The sequence below is a fragment of the Hippopotamus amphibius genome, chromosome 4 (genome assembly GCF_030028045.1).
Source record: "Hippopotamus amphibius kiboko isolate mHipAmp2 chromosome 4, mHipAmp2.hap2, whole genome shotgun sequence".
NCBI classification, from domain to species: Eukaryota; Metazoa; Chordata; class Mammalia; order Artiodactyla; family Hippopotamidae; genus Hippopotamus; species Hippopotamus amphibius.
The window spans coordinates 34,343,296-34,371,161 of NC_080189.1; the positions used below are offsets into that span (position 1 = coordinate 34,343,296).

At 39.9% G+C, this 27,866-nt stretch overlaps 1 protein-coding gene across 3 annotated transcripts in view; it reads right to left on the reverse strand.

Moving 5' to 3' along the window:
- MET (MET proto-oncogene, receptor tyrosine kinase) overlaps positions 1-7,956 on the reverse strand; it is a 114,709-nt gene extending 106,753 nt beyond the window's left edge. For 2 of the 3 annotated variants that reach the window (XM_057731236.1, XM_057731235.1), the window contains exon 1: positions 7,384-7,956. The gene's annotated coding sequence lies outside the window, so the exon portion shown is untranslated. The remainder of the gene's footprint in view (positions 1-7,383) is intronic. The other variant, XM_057731237.1, reaches the window with a different exon arrangement.
- Positions 7,957-27,866: the final 19,910 nt, after the last annotated feature.

Sequence of the window (27,866 nt, forward strand, 5' to 3'; positions counted from 1 at the left end):
TTAGTACTATGCCTTCTTCTAAATACTACTTTCTTTCTTTTAGAGAGGAGTTGCTGTTTCCATAGGCTTCAGTACTCTAATCATGTGGATTTCAACTGCACTTAAAGCTACATATTTACTACATATTTACATATTTACTTCTATATGGGAAGTCTAGTTACCAGAAAATACACACTCACAAACAGGAAATCTAACTACAGTAAGAAGGTGTTTTTCCCCCACACAATAGAGTTCAAAGATGTGTCATCTATGTAACCTGGAGCAAAACCCAACACCACTATTATTGCCGAGTACCCCTCTCACCGCTCCTATATTATGGCAACTTATGATTATAGCATTACGTTTTCCAAGCCTGTTTGAACTTGCTGCTCTTGCTTATAGATACAAACGATCTGCCCTTTTCTGTTTCAATCAGTAAGCATGTCCAAGGTGGGAGGGAGGATGGCAGGAACAGTAAAAGGGAAAAAAAATCAATTTTCAGAAAGCATATGGTAACACCTGAATATTTAATCAAATTAGCCTAGAAATTCTTTCCTATTTTCAGCACTCTTTGCAAGGCTGTTGCTTCATGGTACAGAATGAATTTCAATAAATGTCATATATTTAGTCACATGGCTTATTTTTAAAATTTGTTGAACCATGTCACTGACTCAGAATAGAGCTCATTCCAAGACACGACAGATGGATATTGATATTGAATAAAAAGATTGACATTAGCTGGAAGGTTCTGGGCAGAAGAAGAAGTCATTCATTTAACATTTAACAAAATATTTACTAAGTACCTACTGTGTGCCAGGATACAATGATAAACATTTGGACTTTATATTACAATAGAAAGAGGAGTTATTCCAAAATAATTTACTTGGGGTTAGGAAGGATTACAATGGAATACCAATAGTGAGCAAGGTCTTTAAAAGTACTTACAATTTTCACATTGCATCAGAAAAATGCATTAGTACTCATTCAAACATCCATTTTGTCATGGTTGCAGGATTTTAGACCTAACTCAGATTTTTGAAGATGCTGTTTACTGACCCTTAACAAAAACCAACTTCCTATTTTTCTGGAACAAAAAGGGCCTTACATGGTTTCAAAGATTTCTTAGACATCAAAGAGCTTAGAGAGACATACAGTTTATGGGTAATGATTTAGGATTTAGTGAATCAAAAACACATGGATTAAATTTCCTTTAAAAGACCCCTAGGTTTAAATTTTAAGAGTTAAAATGTTGGTCTCAACACATATTAGTCCCAAGAAAAGCCAAAATTTATTTTTAAAGATAGTTTGTCTTATGGACCTAAAACTTGGCTGAGTTTTACTTTCCCATATGATTAGGCTTCAAAGGAGACAACTGCCTTCTGCTAAACAAATTTCCCTCACCTTTCTCTGATTTGTGAAAACTACATTATTTCAAAGGTCTTTAGCTCTGAATGCTCTTCTTGATATTTTTAATAAAATATTAAAAACCAGAAACATCCCCACGTCTTATCGAACAATTGGAGTACATTTTCGTTCCCCCAAGTCAATTCTTTCTCTTGGGTCCAACTTTAAAATTGGACCAAGATGAGATTTTAGGTGCTAGGTTCAGATTTCCAACTATCAGGGAACAAGAGATCATTTCAAAACAGGAAAAGGCCACTGATCTTAATATGTGCACTGTTTCATGACATATTATTATATTTGCATTTAAAATAGTAGGAAGAAATACAGTACATAATCTTCCGTTCTAACACAATGGCCTTCCGGAAGGCCACTAGCCTGGGTATTTCACTGAGTTTTTAGGATTAAAGGAAACAAGTCAGTGCATAACCTGTGAGCTTTTATTCCTTTGGAAAAATAGATGGCAACACTGACCTGATGGCTTTTAAAGGGCACTCGAAACCAACACAGTGCACGTTTTGAATTTCAGTGGTAGAGGAACAAAAACTGGTGAAGTCCAGGCAGGTCTTAAAAATCAAAACAAAACAGAGAAAGCACCAGTATTCCAGAAAGTTTATTCTGAATGAGAACTTGGAAATGAAATAGGAAATCTATATATAAAGTTATGATGAATTTAGATTTCAGAAAATTATTGCTGCAGTTTAAGAATGAAATAACTACATTACTCTTTAGTTTAGAAATATACATAGTTTGATAGACAATATGTGGGTTGATGAGTTTAGGAAAATAAGTATATGCCAATAGATGATGAATTAGAAAATATCTTTTTTTTTTTTTTTTTTTTAAATTGCTAAGCTAATTTTCCAGTGAGGAAAAAAGGTTGAGAACTCTCAAAGATAAAATACTTTGCAGAAGCAGTCCTGGGGTTCTTTGGCCATGCATGCCGCTGAATTAAACAGCACCTCAGGGTGACACAAGGGACCACTTGCCAGGTATAGTTGTGGCCAAGATTGCAAGTGGGACCATCAGAGCCAAATCTGGCCTGCAAACATTTTGTCTCTCTAGCTTGCACAATTTTAAAGATGCTGAGTCAATATTTTAAAATTGAGAGATTTCTTGCTACTGAAAATCTGAAAGACACCACCACATGGGCCCATGCAACTCACTGAGCCTCACGGCAACTCTGATGATGCCAAGCAGTGGCTGCCCCCTCTTAGGCAGGACTTTTTCTGAGCAGGTTGTTGGTCTCTAGTGAAAGGGTTAGTTTTACTCATTTAGGTTACTTGTTTGCAAATCTTCATACAGGATATAGATAAGGCATAAGGGGGAAGGAAAAAAAGAAGAAAATCTAACACAGTGGTTTAACACTGGAAAGGAAAAAGGAAGGAGAGAGTGAGAAGGTAAGAAAGAAGTACAGCAGACAGGAGCTGTAAACCAACAGCAATTGCCTCCTTTGCTGTCTCCAGATTTATACCACAAAAGGGATCTGTAACAAAGGCTATGGGTATTACTCTCATCAAATTCCACTGGGCCAGGCTCACAGTGTAGAAAATAAGAAGGAAAATTGTCTGAATGGAGCAATATCCCTGATCGAGGATGGGCTTTAGGGATGGGACCAGATAAATGCAAGAAAATACCATGGTTCTCTTCTTTCATTGCCCTCAAACTAAGGCTTGTGGGCCTCTCCTTCATATTCACCTTTGAGACTATAACGAAGTATGGCAGGCACTGTCCAGCTATTTCCCATAAAAGACCAGGGACTCCATGTTCAGCTGTGCAGGCTGTGCACTGCACAATTCCAGAGAAAAAAATGAGAAAGACACTCCCAAGGAATGCCAAGGAGAAGCTCTACTCCAGGTATCCACATGCCTTATTCCTTCATCTCCTTCACATTCTAGCTCCAAGGCCACTTTTGAATTAAGACCTTCTCTGACCCCACTCCTGAATTTTTCAGTCACTAAGCCATTCCCTCTTATCCTTGACAGTCCCTACTCCCCTTTCCACTTATAGCTCTCATCATCACTTCACATATAATACATTTCATTTATATATTTTATTTACTGTTTGCCTTCCTCAACATAGAACAGAGCACCATGAGGCCAGAGACTTTTGTCTGTTTTATTCTCTGCCTCATTGCCAGTTTAGAATTATGACTGGTAGGTACATAAATTATTCTGAATGCCTAAATCCTCAATCACATTCTTAGAGTACCAGAACCTGGCTTTCACTAGAACTTGTGATTCTCTGACCATATTTCATAATTGCTTGGGCCAGATTTCCTAATAATCCTGTGTTGTATTAGAAGAAATACTTTTCAAATCCTATGGACCATTATATAATCTATATGGCTCATAAACTCATATAATTTCTATTTGCCCTACAGCTACATAATTTCTATAGAAACTTAAAGCAACAGAAGTAAACTGTGTAAACCTCCTTGCACAAATTTTGCAATCACAGGAGAAATATATATACCTGGGTATGCGATTAGCCAGTTCACTGTTGTTTTTTTTCCTATTTCACTATGCTCACACCTCCTGTTACAAATGCCACACGTGTGATTTTTCTCTCAATTACATTTTACAGCTTATAAAAACACATTCTTCATTTTGTCCCTTAAAAAGCAAAGTAGTCAGATTTTACTGGATGTTTTTATTGAAACCAATCCCAAGGGGAATATACTAAACTGTTAAACACAGCTGAAGAGATATCTGAGAATGGGCTTGCTGATAGAAGAGTAGATTACAAAATTACTCACAGCTCTTAATCTGATAATAGGAGAATGCCCCACACATATGAATGGAGCTTTTTCTTGGTATGCTTTACTGCAAGAAGAGAAAGAGAGAAAAAGAGAATTGAAGAAAGAGAAGGTGAGAAAAACTCCTGAGACTAGAAATGTTACAGTCATCATTTTATCACTAACCTAAGGATCCCAGCTTACACCTCAGTGGAAAATGCTTCAAATAGTTAATCTTCCTTGATGGTCAGACAGAGGCTGTGGTGCTGCTGAGATAGCATGGAGGCTAGGCTCGTGCACAGTTTCCCTGTCTATAACATGGGGAGGTTTAAGATATTGAAACCAGCCTTGCCTACTATGAAGGTTGTTGTAGGATCAGAAAGATGATATACTCTGAAGCAGCTTCCAAATTTTAAGAGTTACGTTCCAATCTTTTGATTAAAAAAAAAACTTCTATTATTTAATAGCGAGTGGGATGATTTCTAAGGTCATCACTCTCTTGTGATGTCCACTTAACAATTATAGACCTTGATTCCATTTTGCATGTAATTTATTTATCTGAATATCTGATTCTTCAAGGACAGGTATTTCATCTCTTCCTTTTTAAAAATGTTCCTCTAATACCAAACACATATGATGTTTTACCTAAGTTCTTAGCTATTTTTGCTGAAGCAAATGTGGGCCTGACAGCAACTCTGTTAAGAACAGGGCATCAAAGGGATCCTGAATTGACATTAGTCAGTATATCTATCATTTATTACTAAGAGGTGACTATTTATTTTGCACTGAGCAAAGCCCATGAAGAAACTCTGCCCTGAGGGCTCAGTGTCAAAGATACCAGTTTCAACATATATCAGTGAGGTAAAGGAGGTTAATTCCTTGGCACTTGAGTTTCTGTGTATTTTCTCCCTTCTTAAGGTGGCACAATTAGGAAATTCAGTATCCCATGAACAAACATAGCAGCTCAAGAAAAATATTGGGGATGATGGGAAAGAAAAGCATAGATGATTCTGGTGAGCCTAATGACAGTGAAGAAGAAATTGTGAAATTAGAGAGAAGAAATGGGGGCACAGAAAGCTTGGAAGCAGCTCTGACCAAACCAAGGGGAAGGGATAAGGAAGAAGGGGGCAGAGAGATGGGAGGTGCTCTGAATTTGTAGGGAACTGTATACTCATCATGGGTGTGTCACCATAGGCACTGGTGCAACCATTTAGAGAAAGGTACGTGTCATGAGAGATTATTAGCCCTTGTGAATTGTTCACTTTGTTTTGAGATGACCACATTTGAGGAAAAGTTTATTTGAGGGTATTATATAATGTACAAAAGGGAAATTAGACTAATGCTATTTTGGAGTATTTTTTTTTAACCAACAGCCAAGAAAATTGATTTCTGAAATGTATTTCTTGGTCTAATTCTCCTTGAAACAAATTTTAAAGAATTTCAAGATTATAGTGGGTCATAGTCTTAAAAGGGATTTATTAGGTAAGAGTTTTTCTCCTGCTTAAAGTGTCATTTTTCTTTTGTTGTAGGTTTAAAAGTCATGAAAATACTAGATATGAACTTTCATACTAACTGGCTGTGGTTAATTTTATACATCTTTATCATCCAGAGAAACCTCATCCACTAATTCCGAAGGCACGGAGAGTACATCTAATGTAAACCTCTATTTGTGTAAGCAAAGCAATCAGAAAAAGCAGCAGTCAGTAGATCATCTTCTAAATGCCATAAATTTCATCATGTTAAAATCAAAATATATTTAGGTTAATAACTACAGGCTTATGCACTGTTAAGTTTGAAACCTGAACAGAATCTTTAAAACACCAGTAAATTTTAAAGGCAATCAGCCACATTTTTGGTACTACAAAAATTTCTTATGAGTAATGTAAATTTTACTTTATTATTCAGCAGTTCAAAAAGAATGAACACTGAATACACCACAGACTTGCAGTCTACAACTGGAACCAAAGCACCTCACTTTCTGTTACATTATGGAAGTTTACATGTTAAAACAAAGCCCAATAAGCTTAGAGCTAGAAAGAAAAGCTATGTACCTGTAAATAATCCAAGCACCACTTACAGTTTACATAAAAGCACAATTTATGTCCCAGAGGCACAGAGAAACACGATGTACATCATTTTTAGATCATCTTCATGCAGAAAAAATTCATTAGTCAGCTATAATAGTTTAGCTGTAAAGGAAAATAATGTTTTTTCTGAATCCATTTGCATGGCAATGTGCATGTGTCTGGCTGATGAAAATGACAGAATAAATCTCCACCCAACTCTACAAGATGTGAACAGTGTTCTTAAAATTCAGGAGAGGGTCCAGATAGTCTACATTCCCTCCAACGTCAGTTTTTACAATCCTCTCAATATTCATCGACCGTCTTAACTTGGCAATTAAAGTATCCTGATTATTTTGCCTAAGAGAGTTGATCATATTTCATTCTGCCCCAGGGCTCCTTTGAACATAAAACTGTGATAAGGTAAAACACACTGGGCAACTATTCATGCATGAGCCACAGGAACTCTCTCCAACTGCCAAATTAGTAAATGGCTCTTTTAAAACATAAACGGTATGAAATGGGAAACCACACTTTGGAGTAAATTCTGCACTGGCAATAGTCTGCGAAAATACTTTCGTTCGTGCTTTAATTATTGGGTCAGTAACAGTACTAGCCAGATCGCCTGACCTCTGGTTATAATCTATTTCACCTAATAAGATAGATGTCCTCCACAGAGTCCCAGTAAAGAGATAAGGTAAGACTGAAAATGATGGATCACAACCAGCCCTGTGTATTTGCCAGAAATTAAGAATTCAGACCCTGACAGAAACACCTGCCCCTTGGAAGGGGCCCCACGTAATACAGAAAAAGCCAGGTTGGAACAAGGAAACAGCTCGCTCGAACCTTGCTGGCCTCATCACCCGGAGACAGGGTGACCGGATCCCTTTTGTAAAGGCTGAATCAGATCACAGCCTTGAAACTTGCCGGGCCATAAAAGTCACACACCAGCTCCTACCCGAGCGCCCCTCTCCTGAGTCATACAGGTGGCTGTCAGAAGCAACCCCCTAAAACGAAAAGACCCATTCTAGTTTCGACCTCGCCCCGGGGGCCACATCTCTTCAGTTTCTGAAGCCCCTAAACTCTCCCCCATCTCCCTGGTCTTGCCCTCTGGAACGGCAGTTAGGACTCTTAGGGGAACAAAGAGCAGAAGGGCCGGGGCGAAGGGTGGGGTGCAGGATCCGAAAGGGGCTGTAGTTTTACCTTGCGGCGCCCAGGAACCGGCGGAGGAGAAGTCAACCGCGCAGGGACCACCCGCGCGCTCCGCGCCTCCCTGCCTCCTCTCAGCAAGTCAGCTGTCGCCCCGCATCTGGCTCGCGCCCTCCGCTGGGCTCCACATCTGGTCACAGAGCGCCCTGGGTGCCGCGGGCGGCGAGGGCCTCCGGGTCACCTGCGGCCCGGCCCAGCCGAATGCCCCGTCCGCCCACCCGCCGGCCGCGCTCCCTCCGCCCCTTCCCACCCGCGCGCTGCCCGGCCCGTGACTCAGCCGGGCATCGGCGCGCGCGGCCCGCGGCAGCCCCGGCGCGTCCAGGAGGGAGGGAGGGACGGCCAGGAAACCCGACTCGGGCTCTCGCCCGCCCGCCCCTGCACGTGTCCGTCTGTCTCGCGCGCTGTCCGTTCACCTCATCCGAGGGTCCAAGGACGGCTGAGGTGGGGACTGGCAACACCCTGAGGGGGAAATCGGCCCCCGCCCTTCCTGCCGCCCGCGCGCCGCGCCGCGCCGCGCCGGGCCCCGCGAGGGTCGCGTTTCCTCCGCCCCTCCCCCGCCCACGACAAGGTGAAACTTTCTAGGTGGACTAGAAGTTTTCTCGCCCTGGCCGCGCGCGCTCTCCTCCTCCCCCGTCCCCCCCCCCCCCCCCCCCCGCCCCGTGCAGTTTGAAGTTAGCACCGCGGGAGATAAGCGGGACCGAGTCTCCCCCTCCTGGTGCCCGTGCAACCAGCGGCCCCGGCGCACCGAGAGCACACGGCGCGCACCCGGCGCGCATCCCCGCGCGCTGCCGGCGCGAAAAGCACGAGGCTGTGCTCTGAGGAGCCTCTCCCGCGTCTCGTCTCCGTTAGCCGCCGGGCGATGACCCGCGAACGCGGAGATTTGGGCACCACAAAAACAAGGAATTCATTGTCAGGGACGGAGGTAGGAGTGGATAGACGAATTGCCCCAATGATTTCATTATGCAAAGATTATCCCTGACTATAATAACTCAGATTTCTGGAAGGAGGAACAGCACAGGAGTTTAACCCTGAGGAAACTTGCTGCTTTAATTTTTTTTTTTTTTTTTTTTGTTCTTTCCCCTCCCTCTTCATAGCAGGAAACAGGCTGATTAAATAGCTGGGCAAACAGCGGTGAGCAAGCACAACAGAACAAAAGTTTAATTCTTGAATGTTGAAATCTGATGATATTAAAGAAAGGGTTGGGGGCTTGGTGGGTTACTTTGTGTTAGGGTAGCTTTTTATATCTCACATGTCTGAATATAAAAATTGGCATTAACCTTCAAGAGGAAATAAAATACTCGCAGGTAACAGGCTCACAGGAACAGCCTTGCCTGTGAGGAGGTAGCGGCTCTCCTTTCCGACTCTCAAGGGCTGGTCAGATAATGGCGGCTGTTAGTAAATGAGAGTCAAGGCATAAAACAACATTTACTATACGGGTTCAGGAATTATTTACCACAGAATGAGAAATAGAAAAATATAATTAGGATACTTACCGTTTTCCTGAGAGCTTCTTATCTGACAGGAACTACACAGAGCACTTTCAACCCTCAAGAGTGATTACCTCCTGAGTCCCCAATTTTGTGGAAAAGGAAAGTTCTCCGTTACATAATACTAGAGCCCTGCGTGGAACCATTTGCAGATGAGGAAACTGAGTGCCTAAGAGTTCCTGAGAGGGTCACACAACTGGTTAGTTAAAAGGAGAGATTAGAACCCAGCTCTCAGATCCCCGCCAGGTGTTCTTCACACTGTGCCAAGAGGCTGCAGGCTGGCAAGGCTACATAAACAACCCAGTCCTACTGAAGATTTCCTGATATCACATGACACAATTTAACAAAGAATGCTTCATATTAAAATACAGGTTTACTGGTTGAAGGGCACTGGTCCTATTTATGGACAGATCAATTATATATTTGGGTTTGGGACCAACTTTCAATAAAAGGTGAATAAACTAATGAATTTAGATACACACACACAACTAGCCATAGCTGTCCAAAGGAATGATTAGAGTGCTGTTTCTATTTTTTCTATTTCCTGGTTTCCATAGCAATATGTTAACTGGATTTTTAGCTTGTGTTATGTAGTTGCCGTAACAGGTTTTCTGAGTTTGTGTGCTATGATAAAAATACAAAAGAAAAAAATTACAATTAAAGTGGTAGAAAGACCCAGTAAAGCCAGTGTAAACTGGAAAATAAAATAGATTATAAATCCAAATAACCTATGCTAGTATTTTCAGCCCTGAACTTTCCTAGTTTTTAGTTACTGACAAATTTCAATCCAATTTTGAAACTGGATTAAAAATTGTTGTTTTGATTTATTAACCATAAATAAGGAGAAAACATTTTATAAAAATAATATAGCTAAGAGTAACATAACTAAAAGTATCTGAGTGTGTGAAGATCAAATAGTTTTTACACACTAATGGATAGCTTTGATCAGGAAAAGGGTTAGGAGTATAATTTCACATATTTGGATTTGGGTAGAAGCAGATACTTTAAAAAGGCAATAGGAATTCTACAGTTCCATTTTGGTTTTGTGGCAAACTCTAATTGTTGCTGTTTAACTTTCCTTGGGTCCATGGCATGGGTGACACACTATATGATGAAGTTCTGTTGGTATTTTCCAAACCAAACCAAACCCCTGTGGCTGATAGTTAGCTGGCTAGGCCAGCACCTGTTGCTAACTAGATATTCCCCTGCTTCGCTCCACTCTTAGGGCTGGAAGGGAGAAATACCTGCTTTCCCAGACTCCTCTGCAGGCAGACATGGCCATGTGGTGTCATTCTGGCAATGAGATTAAGCTGAAGTCTGTTGGGGGCTTCTGGGAAAGAGTTTAGTTTTCTTATTGAAGGGATGTAATAAACTTTTGCCACTCCTTCTCACTTCTTGGTTTCTTGAGTTTCTGTATAATGTCCAGCAGAGAGCTAGCTATCTTATGACTGTGAGGAGAGAAGTTGGGTCTGACTTTGCTGAGCTGTAGCACTAATACAGGTAGATACCTGCTTCCAAATTTCTTGTTTTGTGGAAAAAATACTTGTTTCAGACACTGTTAACCAGGGTTTCTGTCACCTGGGGCCAGTAGCCTTCAAAGCTGATATACCTCTCAAATGGGAAGCAAGACATCTCCAAGACTAAGTTCAGCATAGTAGTTAAGAGTGTGAGTTTTAGAACCAGACAGCCTGGATTTCAATCCCAGTTCTGCTTGCTAGCTATGTAACTATAGGCCAGTGACTTAAAGTCTCTGAGCCTCATCTGTCAAATGGGGGAAATAATAGTGTTATTGTGAGGATGAAATGAGAAGCTATAAGAACATGAAATAGTGTCTGGTAAAATCTAAGTACTTAAAAGGCATGAGTTATTCTTTTCCATGTATTTGTGAATAACACATTGTGCTAAACTGCAAAGAGGATCCCATCTCTTAACCCTGATTTGGGCCTAATGATAGCCATGGTCGAGAGGGAGAGGAACAGCTGCTAAACCTGCTCTAAACATGCCATATCCTTTCTGCTCTCCCTTCAACAGAGAAAAATTTAGATCTTTGATGGTACTCTTTAAGTTCATTCACGTGGCACTATTTTTGAAACAAAAATGAAAGCAGTCTTCTTAGAAGAGCAGCTTCTTGCTGCCAGCCTGCGGAAGGCAGGGCCCACAGACATGCACAGGCACATAGAATGTTTTTTAAAAGTTTGAGTTGTGTAGACAGAGGATATGTTCAGCAGTTTGCCATTGTCCTCCCATCTTCTCTTATAATGCATCCAGCCTACCTCTGATATTGACGTCACTTTCTTAGCCATTAGGATTTGTGACCCCTCTCTTATTTATTCTTGGATTCTCTCTGCTCTCCTCCCTTCCCTGGCCCCAGTGCCCCTATTATTGTGCCTATGGAAAATGTGTCCCCAAAAGGACAAGAAGAATTCAGGTGATAGTTCTTCAGATCATCTCTGTGGGCAAATACAATTTGGGGATATAGGACTCCTCTTACCTTTTTAGAGCTACATCATGCTCATTAGAATATTGAAGATTCTGGAAATTCACATGGAAAAACCATGACAGAACAAAACAAAAAGAAAAACGTGCTTTTTTTCCCCTCTTATCTTCAGTTGCAATTTTCTGTAAAATTACTTCAATAGGTAACACACTTTGGGAAACTTTGCCTTAAAGAGTGGAAATACCAGCTACAAAGGGTTAGAAGAGGGCACTTTCAGTATGAACTGCTTTTATGTTGATTTATATTGGTCATTTGTTTGTGGCTGGGCTCTCTAAAAATAAAACATGCACTGTTATCTAAAAATATAAGTAAGCATATTCAATATTGAGGACAAGTACAAGACTGCTAGGCACTTGAAGTTACAAGTGTCACGATTTTAATCAGAAGGCCTAGGAAACTGGAGGCAGACAAATTGAAAATAAATTACCATCTCCAACAGGGTGCTGCAATTTTGTTAGTGATTTGGTTCATTTTCACATCCAGCTTATTGTCTCTTTCCCCAAATCAGGCAAAGGTATAACATATTTCGCTCTCATTTATTAAATGTCTACTATGTATCAGTCACATGTTTGAGTTCTACTTAGGACCTCATAACAAAACCCCAGTAAGGGTATCATCTTTCTCAGTTTACCTCCAGGGAAATGAAGCTCAGAGAGATTATGTAATTTATACGGGGTCACACAATAGGCCTAAGTCTGTCTCTTTCTAAACTCTGCACTTCCCCTTGCAACTATTATAAACTGTCCCTGGTCTTGTGGTGAATGATGCAGTTCATAATGTGGGGCAGGAGAACTTAAGACTTCCTTTCATTTTGCCTTCTCTGTCAACAGTCAGTCAGCCTAAGATATGGCCACTCTTCTGCTTGACCCTCTGAGACTGGAAGTTGCCATGCAGAGTAAAGGTGCTGGCACCACCTACATTGTCTGTAAAACACTACACAGTTGGAAGTATGGGTCCTAGGCAATCAGGATGGCCGACGTGGTGGCCTGTGGGTGCATAGGACCAAGACCTCCAGGTGTGAAAAAGAACTGGAATGCTCTCTCCCCAGTGTCTCTGTTTTTACAAGTCTTGAGCTCTCCTTTGGGGATCTGCGGAATGTGAGAGAGAAAGGGAAGCACCAGATGACAGAGTCAGGAGTCCTAATAGAGAGTCTTTTAGAGAGTCTCTGTCTTCTCAGAAGATGAGATGCACAAAGTCCCAGAAGTCTGCCCTCATAATTCTATTAATACTTTTCTCCCTGAAACTGTTAATTTCTTTTTTTTTTTCTTTTTCTTCTCCTCCCCTCTCTCCTCCCCTTCTCTCCTCATCTCTTCTCTTCTCTCCTTTCCTCTTCTTTTCCATCTTTTACCTTGTGGTAAATTGGTAAAAACATTTTGGGAAACAAAACAGGAAAAATATCTTTCATTTTTATACAGCACAGTACAGCATTATTTCCCAACTATCTTATCCATTTCATCTGTTAATCTAAACGGTTTGGCGCTAATACAAATGGATTAACCCATCTTGTGAAATGATGCACTAAAAAAAGTCTCCTTCATTAATCAACTTTTCTTTATGAATAGTCCTTTAAAAATATGTATGTGAGTATGTGTGTCTGTGTAATTACTGCAATTCTAGGTTTTACCACTAACTTGATGAGGGCTTTCGCATTTAACCCTCGTGGATCGGTTTCTCAGCTATAAAAACACTTCCAAAGTCTGCTGAAATTGATTAAAAAAATTAAGTATCAACTAAAATTTTACTGAAACCAGTCAGTTTGGAGCAAATAGAGCAAACAATTTACTAATTGTATTATATATAAAGGGACATTATATTGGAAAGAAAGTACTCCAGTGTGTGGTTCTTATTAACTACTGCCTTGTTCAAATATGATAAATTTCTTTTTTCTGTTCTAAGACTGACTGATTTAATAACTCAGGGATAGTATATTTAGTGAATCCAAAACTAAATTTGGTGATTTAGAAAAGGCTACAATATTTAACAGTTTAAGAGGGAATATCTAGGTTTTAGTGACATTGAAAAATGATAGAATGTTTGGAAGGTTTAGAGTCACTGTAACTATTACACATAACTCATGTATTCTGATGTATAACAAAGATGGTTCCAACACTTTTGCATTGGCCAGATTTTTACCTTTCGTTTAACAACCTCAGAGTCTAAACATAATTGCTATTAACGTATGCACATGGAAGGAAAGGCACTAACTCTGCATTAACCTTGCTTTGCCAACAAAGAATTTAAAAAATGAGGGCACAGACAAACTGTGACTAGTCAGAGGTCATGTTCAGAAAGTCAGTGGTGATGCAAACTGCTTCAGACTTCCAGTTGTTTGGTCTACTATAAACATTCCTGCCTTTACTTACTTTGAAAAACAAAATCCAACCAAATTACCCCCAAGAGGCAATTGCAAGCTAACCTCTAGACAGAACAGTCAGAGCTAATAAAATCATCTGCAAACATTCTGCTTGTGTTGAAGGGACTTTCAAAGAGTGTGTAACCTGAATTAGAAAAGACATCTTTTTAAAGCTTTCCCTGAAGTGTCTGGGCCATCTGTTTTGGCCCGAGCTCCCCATGTTAGAGCTGTTATCAAGTACTGTCGGCTCTCCCATTGCTACTGTTAACAAATGGATTTGTCACCCCAAAGTTAAGAAAAACCAGATGTTTCCTTTGTTGTTCTATATTCCGATGGCAGGTCAAGAGCTTGTTTAAACAGTACCAGTGAAATTGAGATTTAGAAATTGAGATCTTATTAATCTGGTCAGTGAGGTCATATGATTTAGGGCCGTTTGAAGATTTAGACTAAATTTCAATATTTGGCCATCCGCATATATTGGATTACTTCCAAATTAATCAGTTCTTTATAAATACAAACCTATATTTTATGGGAATCATAATTTGTATGGAAGCAGTTATAAATATGGAATAAAATATTTAAACATGTCAGGTTTTGTAATTCATCAACTAAATTTCTAACCAAATGTTTATTGAGCCCCTGCCATGTGCCAGGGAAGTGTTAGCGTCTGGGGCTACAAAGATCGATGAGATGTGGTCCTTAATACTGAGGGGCTCATAGCCTAGCACAGAAAACTGGCATGTAAAATTAGCAGACCTGGTACAACGTGGCAAGTGCTAAACACTGTCAGGAGAGTGTGATGGACTAACTGTGGGGATCAGGAGGAGGTGAAGAAACATGGAAGACACGGCAGGGGAGGTCACATTTGAGCCACATGTGAAAGGATGAGCAGTAGTTTGTCAGGTGACTGTATTTACAGGGGAATGGCGGTGAGGAAATGAATTCTTAGCAGAGGGAGCAGGCACACAGGCTTAAAATAATTATATATTCAGCATTCTGCAAATAGTTCAGAATATTTGGGAGCAGAATGTGTTTAGGACTAGGGCAGGAAATGAGGCTAAGTAAGTAGGTGGGGATCAGAATATGAGGGGTCGTATATGCCACACCAAGAAAGAAAATCTATATGGTAGGTGACAAGGAGCCACTAAAATATTTTAAGTAAAATAATCAGAATTTACATTTTAGACAGGTCACTCTGGCTTAATGGAAAGTTTGGAGCAGGTTGAATTGAAGGCAGGGTGGCAAGAGGGAAGACTATTTCTTTAATGCAGGGAAGCAATGATGTAAGTTTATTGTAAGGCAGGGGCTCCTGGGGAGCAGGGCAGGGAGGAAAGTTTGATAGATGCCTAGAAGGTGGGACATACAGGACCACATAGAAGTAATAGAAATTTAGCGATACTCAGAAAGGTTGCTTTTTATTTGTTTAATTTTTTTGTTGTTTAATGAAAGTCCTTGGGACATAATGATGCTTTCATTTTGAATTTGTTGAGTTTGAGTATCTGTATGTCTCTGCACAATGAGTTGTTGGAGGTCTGGTAGTTAAGTCAAAATATCACTGTGCCTGATTGTTCTGTTGTCTACTTGGTTATGCTGGGAACTACGTTTCTCAGACTCTCCTTCTTCATGTAATTCCAGATTGGAGTTGGCCTAAAGGCAAACTGTGTGAGTTCTGGGAGGCAGAAGAGAAGCAGCAGTCATTATATTCTGAAGGTTATCATCAAATCCAGGGATGCTGCTGGGTGCCAGTTTGTTATTGCTCTTCCCTCCTTCCTGATGCTGGCCTGGCCCATCAAAAGTGACCTCAGGCCTCCACCGGACACTTTGCTGACAACTCAGAGAGGTGGCAGCCATGAAGAGCCAGCAACCTTCCATATACCTCCTGGTCTCATCCCAACAGCAGCACACGCTGGCTCCCTGCAAGTTCTGACACGTTCGTTCGTGACTTTTTTTCTGCTTCTTCAACTACATTTTTTGGATCTTTATCTTCCCAGCTCTTCCCACAATTGTGTAAGTACTAATTTCTGTTATAAATTCCTTCTCTTCTGTATCACTCATAGTGGTTCTGCTTCCCAGACTGAGGCTTTTTAAAGCTGCAAGCAAAGCATATTTTCAAACAGAACTTCTTGAAAAAAACCACTACATTTAATACTTGAAACTTTTATCATTTGTAGTTGTTTTGATTTTGAGAGTTTTTTCTCAGACTTCTTGATAGTGATCACTGGTGCAGAATGATCTTACTGTGTCTAAATAGGAGAAATTGTCAAATAACTAAGAGGAATTTCAAGAAAATTCAATATTTGATTCTTTTGCTTTAAAAAGAAATCATCATCATTATTATTTGTATGTGAACATTTTAATACCATGTAGTGCTGTATAACTGTCTGGGCCAAAGAGAGCCAGGCATGAAGATCTCAGGTGCCTTGGAGACAAGGAGGGAGGACCAAGGCAGATTGTGGCAGGAAAAGAGGTTTTCTTCCTGCTGGCAGGTACAGCCATCCTTGGGGTGAAGTGTGTGGCATGGTTCTTGTTGAAAGAACAGGTGTGGAACAGAGGTCCTGGTGCTATTGGCTCAGTGAGGATCCTGTCATGAGCAGGTCACAAACAGGAATGAGAGGAAGGAGCTGTCCAAAACTCTGGAATAAGCATTTGGGTTGCTCTTCTTAGACCACTCCTGCCCTAGGAAGAGGGTGGAGTTTAATTCCAAGGATGATAATGAAGAGGTATTGACTTTGTTGTCAGTATTGAGAAAGAGGCTTGATCTAGAAAGGTGTGTTCCCTGGAGAGTACTTTTTTGTTTGTTTTTCCTGCTGCTGCTGCTTTTTTTTTTTTTTTTTTTGGCCTTTCTCCAAAGCCAGCAAAGGAGAACATGGGTGTCTTCTATTCCAAGAAGAGAATGACAAAGGAAGCAGCGTCCGCAGCCTTGTCCGCAAAGGCAATGGTATTGGCATTTTTTTATTCCTCTGATGGGAATGGCCTTCCTTCTTTTGCTTGCATGGCAAACTTTGACTCATCCTTCAAGATCCAAACCTTATGCTGGAAGGCTTCCTTGATTGGCCCTCTCCCACTCCACCCTGTCCCACACCCAGATGAAGGTTGCTTCATCTGTTTTCCAGTGGCACTTCATACTCCTAATTTAGCATATCTCACACTGTATTACAATTCATCTTTTTTGTTGACAGCGTAACTGCATGATATATTAATTTATATGATTTTTTTCTATCTTCTCCTTTATGGATAGGAAAGCAGTAAGGCAAAGAAAATGAGAAAAGCTGTCACTGGGGGCAGAGGGAGGTAGAAGGTTTTACATCTCTTAGAGTGTTGTACATTCAGAAGGGGCTGCCTTGCTGAAAACAAAACATAATCCAGCTTTGCATTTGCTTGGTTAAGTAAGACACCAGAAATAACACCCTTCTACTCCATTTGCCTAAAATCCTTGGTGTCTATGTATTTACAAAGTTTTAAGAATACATAAGCAAGTCTGGAAATTGGGCTATGTCCTCTGCAGACTACTCTGCAGGCATAGCAGGCATTGGAGATTGTGCTCTGGGGGCAGAGCCTTTATATGCAACCTGCTTTATGGGTCTCATGACCCTTAATCTATGCTTTTCCTTTCTCTTGGGAAATGAATAGGATTTGTTAATTAATAACCTTTCCCTTCCCTTGGGAAACAAACGGGATTAGCAAATGGTGCCAATGTTGATTATTCTTAAGGAAGTCACACTGAGATGGGTGTCTCCTCCTGAAAGGATGTTTTATACGTACTACACAAAGGGAGAGTCATAAAATATGTGCAGAATTCTTGGGAGAATTTTTTTTGTCCAGATAATATACTTGCTAGCTGTTTTTTTTATCAGATACTTGCAAGGTATCCACTACTTAGTGCTGAGGAGGCAAAAATGTTGGGAGTTGAATGTGTCCATTAAACCTATCACAAATGAGGTAGAGTGTGTGACTGGAAGGTACCAATAAACCAGTCTCATGGGCCTGAGGAAGGAGAGTTGTGCCTGGATGTCACCCAGGACTCAGAGTACACCTGTCTCTTTGACGCATTTGCTGATCATGCCCATGGCCCCTGGCTGTAGGGTGGGGAGAAGCCCTCTTGCCCCCCTAAGACTAAGTGAGCCATGCCTGCCAGGGGTCCTGTACTGCTCAGGCAGGCAAGACTCCATCAGCCTGTGCTTGTCTCTTGGGGTCCTGAAATTACTTTCTCATTATAATGAAAAGAAGTGAAATGAAACCTGACCTAGGAAGGATCCTTAATTTTGGCAATATTCTAAAACATGTAGTGAGGGCTTGGCTTTTGAAGGATGGTATAATCCTAATACACAATTGCTGCAAAATTTTCCATGGTTATATGATTCAAATCCCATGGGCCTTGTCTGGGACTTGGTCACTGGACTGAAGTAACTTCAACAGAAGTCCATTCAGGAGGGAAGGGGCACAGCATAAAGTCCTGCAGGTCAGATAGCTCAAATGAAAGATTTACTTATTTACCTCTGATAGCCATGGTAATGTAGCCAGAGCATCTGAATTAAGGTTGAAAAGGGAAAGACAGAGGTAAAAATCAAGAAGCAGTACTTTGTGTCAGTATTAAGGGATGAGGCAAGGCCACATCCTAGGCATGAGCCAGGAGGGCAGAAGTGGAATGATTGGTACTTCTGTTACCTCTCACCTGTTTCCTATGTCCTCTGTTTTCCTCTTTCTTGGTTTACTCTTTCCGTTTGGTGGAACACTTCCTCCTGTAGCCTCCTGAAAAAGGGTACATGTGACTGGTGCATGTGGTATGGTGGCATGTGATTGGTAACCCCAGATTGGTGGTTACCGGAGGGACAGGGGGTCGAGGGGTGGGTGAAATGGGTGAAGCAAGTCAATTATATGGTAATGGATGGACCTTTGGTGGTGATCACTTTGTAGTGTATACAGATGTTGAACTATAATGTTGTGTTCTTGAAACTTATATCATGTTTTACCTCAATTAAAAAAAATTAAAGGGGGAAAATGAATATGCATGTGATGAGAATTTTTTGTGACCTTGTAAGTCTGGATATGTTTTTATTTTACCCTATTGCTTGATTGATGGCTTGCGTGGATGTAGAAGTCTAGGTAGAAAGACAAGTATCCATTATTTTCCAGCTTCATTCTTGTTCTTGAAAAGTTGATAATATTTTACATGAATTTTTTCTCCTCCTATTCATTTCTTCTATATTTACTGTATTCAAAGAGGAAAAGATCACAGGTGCTACTCAGCCAATGTAGTTCTCATTTGAAGAATATAAATGAGGTTTTAATTTATCTTTGATCATTTTAAGTGCACAATTAATAAAACATTTGGAGCATTTAATGTACAATGATATGGCATAGCTCACTATCACAAGCATTAAATGAGTACTCTTAGTAATAAAGAGTGTATGGAACAAGTTCCTAAAATCAAATCTAGTCTCAGGAGTTTGTACCCACACTTTTTTCTTTTTTTGGCCTGTGCCATGCAACAAGTGGAATTTAAAAAATTTCCAAATTTATATTCTATTACTTGACTCTCTGCATTCTACTTTATACTACTCAGTATGTCTTAGACTTTCATATGTCCTTTCTTTGTTTTTGTTACTTGGAATCCTTCCATCACTACTGTCCACCCTCAGACTCCAAGTACCAAAATCTTACCCATCCATCAAGGCCCATATAAAATATTTCCTTGCTTAAGCAGCCTTTCCTGATTCTTCCAGGAAACTCATTATTTTTCTTCTTTAAAGTTCTTGGCACATTGATTGTACTTTTCTGATGATACTTATTTTATTCTCCCTGGAAATATATCTCCTTATCTTCCTTTTTCATTGTAAGTTTCTTGAGGGCAGAACCCATGTCTTGATCATCTACATATCTTCTACTATACTCAGAAGACTCTCAATGACTGTTTTTAAAATGAATTTCATATCACTCACGTCTATAGTTTTATTTTATTAAAAAACAAACCGATATAAGTTGAGGAGGAGAGAAAAAGATGGCGGTGAAGTAGAGAGACGTGGAGTGCATCCCTCTCCACAGATGCATTGGGAATGCACGGAAGGACGCAGTCATTCCCACAGAGAACCAGCTGAACACCAGCAGACGGCCTTGGACACCAGAAAGGACCGCGGGGAGCCCGACATAGCCGGTAGGGAGGCATCTACGAGGGCTCGAAGAGGGTGAAGTGGCAGAGCTGTGGCAGATGGGAGGGAGTGAGAAACATATGGAGGGTCCGCAACGCAGCTCAGCGTTCCCGGACCGAGACATTGATCCGCGGCTGAACAGAGGGTCCAGGAGCGGGAGCGTGGGAACCGGAGAGCTGGTTCAGGGTGAGAAACATTGTTGCCGGTAGGGTGACGGACCGAGAGCACAGGAGGGAGGAGGTCCGCGGAGAGGAGTGCCTGTCCCTGAGAGCTGCCCGGCCATGATGGCAGCTGGAGGCTGCAGGCTCACGGGCGGTGGGGAGGAGCCGGGCACATAGCCTCTCCCTCTCTTTCGGCGCCTCTGCAACAGGCAGTGGAGAGACGCCCTGCGGGCCACCTAAGGCGCTCAGGGATAACAAGCACCCTCAGGCACTCGGGCGGGGCTAAATTAAAACCCCTTGCAATGCCAGCAGCAGGGAGGCTGCCGAGAGAAAAAAAAAAAAAAACAACAACAGCATCAATAAGAAAAAAACCCCGAGAGAGGCCCAACTCTAAGACTTTCTGTTTACGCCTGAGCCACCAGCGCCCTCTGCAACAGGCACCTCCAAGCCTGACTGAAACAACAGTGCGCCACTGCTCACTCCCTCCCAGGAGAAGGAGCCACTATTGTACCTCTCCCTCCCCACACACCGACGCTTAAGACGAACAATAAAGGAACCTCTGCTGGTCACAGAATAATGCAAAAAAAAAAAAAAAAAACCCAAGGCAAGGAGAAGGACACTTACAGCTGAGACGCTAAGGAAACAGAAATAGTAGTATCAATATCTATTGAACTGGTCCATTCTGGGATCAGTTCTGGATTTTTTTTTTTTTTTCTTTCTCTCTCTCTCTCTTTTTTTTTTTTTTTAATGATATTTTTTATTCTTTTTTTTTTTTTTGCCTTTTTATATACTTCTATATCTAGCTAAGTTTTTGGTAGTATGGACAAAATATCTCTCATACTTTCTTTTCATCCCTATTTTTTATACATTTCTATTCCTTTCTTTTTATTTGCATATTTCCAACCACAGTATGCTCTTCTGTTCCACTTTCTTCCAGCCTTTTTAAGTTTATTTTATCTTAACATACTTATAAGCAACACTATCGGTCTGCTCAGACTCCTTGCTCTATTCTCCAGATGACGCACTGCCTTGGTATTTAATATTAGGCTTTTGTCTTTATCTTAGTTCTTAGTACAGTTGTCTAATTACATTCTGAGAATCTCCATTCTCTCTGGTGGTACTCCAGCTCTTTTCTATACTTGATCCTAGCTTACAAAATCTCCCTGGATTGATGTTTGTAGGTGTAGGGTGTTATTTGTTGTTTGTTTGCTTTTGCTTTTGTCTCTGATTTGTTCTGTTTCAGCTGTCCATTTCTGTTGGGTTTCTCTCTGAATATCTGATAGCACACTGGGGTTCTGTCAGGTCTTTCTAGAGCCTTATGTCCTAACGGATTCAGTAATTGTGTGTCTTATATATGTATGTGTTTCCTAGACTTAATATTCGTTTAATCCAATACTTGGACATTAGTCTGAGGCTTGGACAGTCTTCTATAAACACCTCTATCGCCAGGACAAGTAACCCCAAAAGTTTGGACAACCATGAGGAAACAAAGAAACACCATGCAGGCAAAGGAGCAGGAAAAAAACCCACAAGACCAAATAAATGAAGAGGAAATAGGAAAAATGCATGAAAAAGAATTTAGAGTAATGATAGTAAAAATGATACAAAATCTCGATAACAAAATAGAGAAAGTACAAGAAACAGTTCATAAGAACTCAGAAAAACAAACAGCAATGGATAACAAAATAACTGAAATTAAAAATACTCGAGATGCTATAACCAGCAGAATGACTGAGGCAGAAGAACGAATAAGTGAGTTGGAAGATAGAATGGGGGAAATAACTGCCACAGAGCAGGAAAAAGAAAAAAGAATAAAAAGATTAGAAGACAGTCTCAGAGACCTCAGTGATAACCTTAAACGTACCAACATTCGAATTATAGGCATCCCAGAAGAAGAAGAAAACAAGAAAGGGTCTGAGAAAATATTTGAAGAAGTTCTAGTGGAAAACTTCCCCAACATGGGAAAGGAAATAATTAACCAAGTCCAAGAAGCACAGAGAGTCCCATACAGAATAAACCCAAGGAGAAATACACCAAGACACATATTAATCAAACTAACGACAATTAAACACAAAGAAAAAATATTAAAAGCAGCAAGAGAAAAGCAACAAACAACATATAAGGGAAAACCCATCAGGATAACAGCTGACCTTTCCACAGAAACTCTGCAGGCCAGAAGGGAATGGCAGGATATACTGAAAGTCCTGAAAGAGAGAAACCTACAGCCAAGAATCCTCTACCCAGCAAGAATCTCATTCAGATTTGAGGGAGAAATCAAAAGCTTTCCAGACAAGCAAAAGTTCAGAGAAGTCAGCACCACCAAACCAGCCTTACAACAAGTGCTAAAGGAACTCCTCTAAGTAGGAAAGACAAGAAAAGGAAAACACCTACAAATACAAACCCAAAACAATTAAGAAAATGGTCATTGGAGCACACATGTCAATAATCACTTTAAATGTAAATGGATTAAATGCTCCAACCAAAAGACACAGACTGGCTGAATGGATACAAAAACAAGACCCTTCTATATGCTGCCTACAAGAAACCCACTTCAGACCAAGGGATACATATAGACTGAAAGTAAAGGAATGGAAAAAGATATTCCATGCAAATGGAAGTCAAAAGAAAGCTGGAGTAGCAATACTCATATCAGACAAATTAGACTTGAAAGTAAAGACTATTACAAGAGACAAGGAAGGACACTCCATAATGATCAAGGGATCCATTCAAGAAGAACATATCACAATGGTAAATATCTATGCCCCCAATATAGGAGCACCTCAATACATAAGGCAAATGCTAAGAGCTATAAAAGGGGACATCGACAGTAACACAATAATAGTGGGAGACTTGAACACCCCACTTACATCAATGGACAGATCATCCAAACAAAAAATAAACAAAGACACACAAGCTTTAAATGACACATTAGACCATCTCGACTTAATTGATATTTATAGGACATTCCATCCAAAAACGACAGACTACACTTTCTTCTCAAGTGCACATGGAACATTTTCCAGGATAGATCACATCTTGGGTCACAAATCAAACCTCAGCAAATTCAAGAAAATTGAAATCATATCAAGCATCTTCTCAGACCACAATGCCATGAGACTAGATATCAATTACAGGAAAAAAACTGCAAAATATACAAACACATGGAGGCTAAACAATTCACTCTTAAACAACCAAGGGATCACTAAAGAAATCAAAGAGGAAATCAAAAAATATCTAGAATCAAACGACAATGAAAACACAACAACCCAAAACCTATGGGATGCAGCAAAAGCAGTTCTAAGGGGGAAGTTTATAGCAATACAGTCCTACCTTAAGAAACAAGAAAATGATCGAATAAACAACCTAACCTTACACCTAAAACAACTAGAGAAAGAAGAACAAAGAAACCCCAAAGTGAGCAGAAGGAAAGAAATCATAAAGATCAGAGCAGAAATAAATGAAAAAGAAAGGAAAGAAACCATAAGAAAAATAAAACTAAAAGCTGGTTCTTTGAGAAGATTAACAAAATTGATAAACCATTAGCCAGACTCATCAAGAAAAAAAGGGAGAAGATGCGAATCAACAGAATTAGAAATGAAAAAGGAGAAGTCACAACGGACACCTCAGAAATACAAAACATCATGAGAGACTACTACAAGCAACTATATGCCTATAAATTGGATAACCTGGAAGAAATGGATACATTCTTAGAAAAATACAATCTTCCAAGACTGAACCAGGAAGAAACAGAAACCATGAACAGACCAATCACAAGGACGGAAATTGAGGCAGTGATTAAAAATCTCCCAACACACAAAAGCCCAGGACCAGATGGGTTCACGGGCGAATTCTATCAAACATTTTGAGAAGAGGTAACACCTATCCTTCTCAAACTCTTCCAAAATATTGCAGAAGGCGGAACACTCCCAAACTCATTCTACGAGGCCACCGTCACCCTGATACCAAAACCAGGCAAAGATGTCACAAAAAAAGAAAACTACAGACCAATATCACTGATGAATATAGATGCAAAAATGCTCAACAAAATACTAGCTAACAGACTGCAACAGCACATTAAAAAAATCATACACCATGATCAAGTGGGGTTTATCCCTGGGATGCAAGGATTCTTCAATATACGCAAATCAATCAACGTGATACATCATATCAACAAATTGAAGGATAAAAACCATATGATCATTTCAATAGATGCAGAAAAAGCTTTTGACAAAGTTCAACATCCATTTATGATAAAAGCTCTCCAGAAAATGGGCATAGAAGGAAATTACCTCAACATCATAAAAGCCATATATGAAAAACCAAAAGCCAACATCGTTCTCAATGGGGAAAAACTGGAAGAATTCCCTCTAAGAACAGGAACAAGACAAGGGTGTCCACTCTCACCACTATTATTCAACATAGTTTTGGAAGTCTTAGCCACAGCAATCAGAGAAGAAAAAGAAATAAAAGGAATCCAAATTGGAAAAGAAGAAGTAAAATTGTCACTCTTTGCAGATGACATGATATTATATATAGAAAACCCTCAAGACTCTACCAGAAAGCTGCTAGCACTCATTGATGAGTTTAGTCAAGTAGCAGGATACAAAATTAATGCACAGAAATCTCTTGCATTCCTATACACGAACAACGGAAGAGCAGAAAGAGAAATTAAGGAAACTCTCCCATTCACCATTGCAACCAAAAGAATAAAATACCTAGGAATAAACCTGCCTAAGGAGGCAAAAGATCTGTATGCAGAAAACTTTAAGACATTGATGAAAGAAATCAAAGACCACACAAACAGATGGAGGGACATACCATGTTCCTGGATTGGAAGAATCAACATCGTGAAAATGTCTGTACTATCCAAAGCAATTTACAGATTCAACGCAATCCCGATCAAATTACCAATGGCATTTTTCACAGAACTAGAGCAAGAAATCTTACGATTTGTATGGAAATGCAAAAGACCCCAATAGCCAAAGCAATCTTGAGAAGGAAAAATGGAGTTGGTGGAATCAGGCTTCCTGACTTCAAACTATACTACAAGGCCATAGTGATCAAGACAGTATGGTACTGGCACAAACATAGAAAGGAAGATCAATGGAATAGAATAGAGAACTCAGAAGTAAGCCCAAATACATATGGGCACCTTCTCTTTGACAAAGGAGGCACGAGTATACGATGGAAAAAAGACAGCCTCTTCAATAAGTGGTGGTGGGAAAATTGGACAGCAACATGTAAAAGAATGAAATTAGAACCCTTCCTAACACCATACACAAAAATAAACTCCAAATGGATTAAAGACCTACATGTAAGGCCAGACACTATAAAACTCCTAGAGGAAAACATAGGCAGAACACTCTATGACATACATCAAAGCAACATCCTTTTTGACCCACCTCCTAGAATCGTGGAAATCAAATCAAGAATAAACAAATGGGACCTCATGAAACTTAAAAGCTTTTGCACAGCAAAAGAAACCATAAACAAGACTAAAAGGCAACCCTCAGAATGGGAAAAAATAATTGCCTATGAGACAATGGACAAAGGATTAACCTCCAAAATATACAAGCAGCTCATGAAGCTTAACACAAAAAAGGCAAAGAACCCAATCCACAAATGGGCAGAAGACCTAAATAGACATTTCTCCAAAGAAGACATACAGATGGCCAACAAACACATGAAAAGATGCTCAACATCACTCATCATCAGAGAAATGCAAGTCAAAGCCACAATGAGGTATCACCTCACACCAATCAGAATGGCCATCATCACAAAGTCTGGAAACCACAAATGTTGGAGAGGGTGTGGAGAAAAGGGAACTCTACTGCACTGTTGGTGGGACTGTAAGTTGGTACAGCCACTATGGAAAACAATTTGGAGGTTCCTTAAAAAACTACAAATAGAACTACCATATGATCCAGTCATCCCACTCCTGGGCATATATCCAAAGAAAACTATAATCCCAAAAGAAACATGTACCATCATGTTTATTGCAGCACTATTTACAATAGCCAGGACATGGAAGCAACCTAAATGCCCATCAACAAATGAATGGATACAGAAGAGGTGGCATATATATACAATGGAATATTACTCAGCTATAAAAAGGGATGAGATGGAGCTATATGTAATGAGGTGGATAGAACTACAATCTGTCATACAGAGTGAAGTAAGTCAGAAAGAGAAGGACAAATATTGTATGCTCACATATACGGAATCTAAAAATGGTACTGATGAACTCAGTGACAAGAATAAGGATGCAGATACAGAGAATGGACTGGAGAACTCGAGCTATGGGAGGGGGCGGGGGGTGAAGGGGAAGCTGAGACGAAGCGAGAGAGTAGCACAGACATATATATACTACCAACTGTAAAATAGTCAGTGGGAAGTTGTTGTATAACAAAGGGAGTCCAACTCGAGGATGGAAGATGCCTTAGAGGACTGGGGCAGGGAGGGTGGGGGGGACTCGAGGTGGGGGAGTCAAGGAAGGGAGGGAATACGGGGATATGTGTATAAAAACGGATGATTGAACCTGATGTACCCCCCCAAAAAAAATAATTAAAAAAAAAATAAAATAAAGAAAAATAAAAAAATAAAATAAAAAAACAAACCAACAAAAGTTTCTAATGTGTATTGGAAAACATGTATATGTATCCTTTTTAAAAAGAGTTATATCTTTGGATTAAGCTATTTCCCATTCTATCATAAATTACTGTCATCTTTTCTATTTCACCTTTATTATTAGCAGAGACTTTCCATGTTTATTAGGTTTTGATGATGAGAATTCTTTTCCTTGAGTAAGTCATTAAAGTTAAATTTGCTATTCCTTTGGAAAAGTACCCCCCACACCCCTGCAACCAAACAAAACAACCCATAAGGTTAAACTATTAGCTTTGAAATGGCTTTCATTAGTTCGCTGGCTTAAAGCTCTCTCTAATGTTTTGAGTGTGTCAGTCCACAGGAAAGGGTGAGCCAGGTGGCATGGAATCCCAGTTCCCTTCTTTATTAGCCTATCCATAAATGTCCAAGGATACATTTTCCAAAAATTTGTTTTAAATTTATTGTGATTTGGAAAATGAGCAGCTTCAAAAGATCTTTCGGGATATATATTGTCCTATATCTAAACTTTGGATTGCCTTTATTCGAAAGATTTAAAAAACCTATTTAAGGAGCATTTTGGAAAGATCGCTGACCAAAGTCTGAGCTAAAAGCTATTGGTTCATATTTCTTTAGTTTTCATGCTTTTTGTCATCAGTAAATCTTGCAGTGGACACTTGTCCAGTCCTATAAAAATAAATAAAGCTCTTGCCTTTATTTCTATATTTCTTAGACCTCATTTTTTTTTCAGACATAGATCAGATTACAAGAAATAAGGGTAATGTTAAAGCTTTTAGTTAGTGACTAAACTAACCTTATCTGCCTCTTTAAGGGACCATGGTTATATTTCCTTGTATATTTGGAAAACTCCTTCAAACATACAAAATGCATACAATTAATTTCTCCAATAAATGACAATTTTGGGATTTTAAGTATTGTCAAGATGTTTCATGTCATACTGAGAAGTTAGCTCTTTGAATAGTGTAATCACAGTAACGTATTTTACCATATTTCTATTATTTATTCATCACAATAACTCTAAGATAAGTTGAGAAAGTACACATAACATGCATTCATATATAATTTGGTTATTTTATTTAGAGAAATCTGATATGTGCTATCCTTTCCAGATATGTGAATTGAATAACTTTTTTTAGCAGCTTTTTTTTTTTCTCCAAATTTTATCTAGAAACAAATTGCATCAGGCTTGGTGCTAAAAGTCTACCTGAT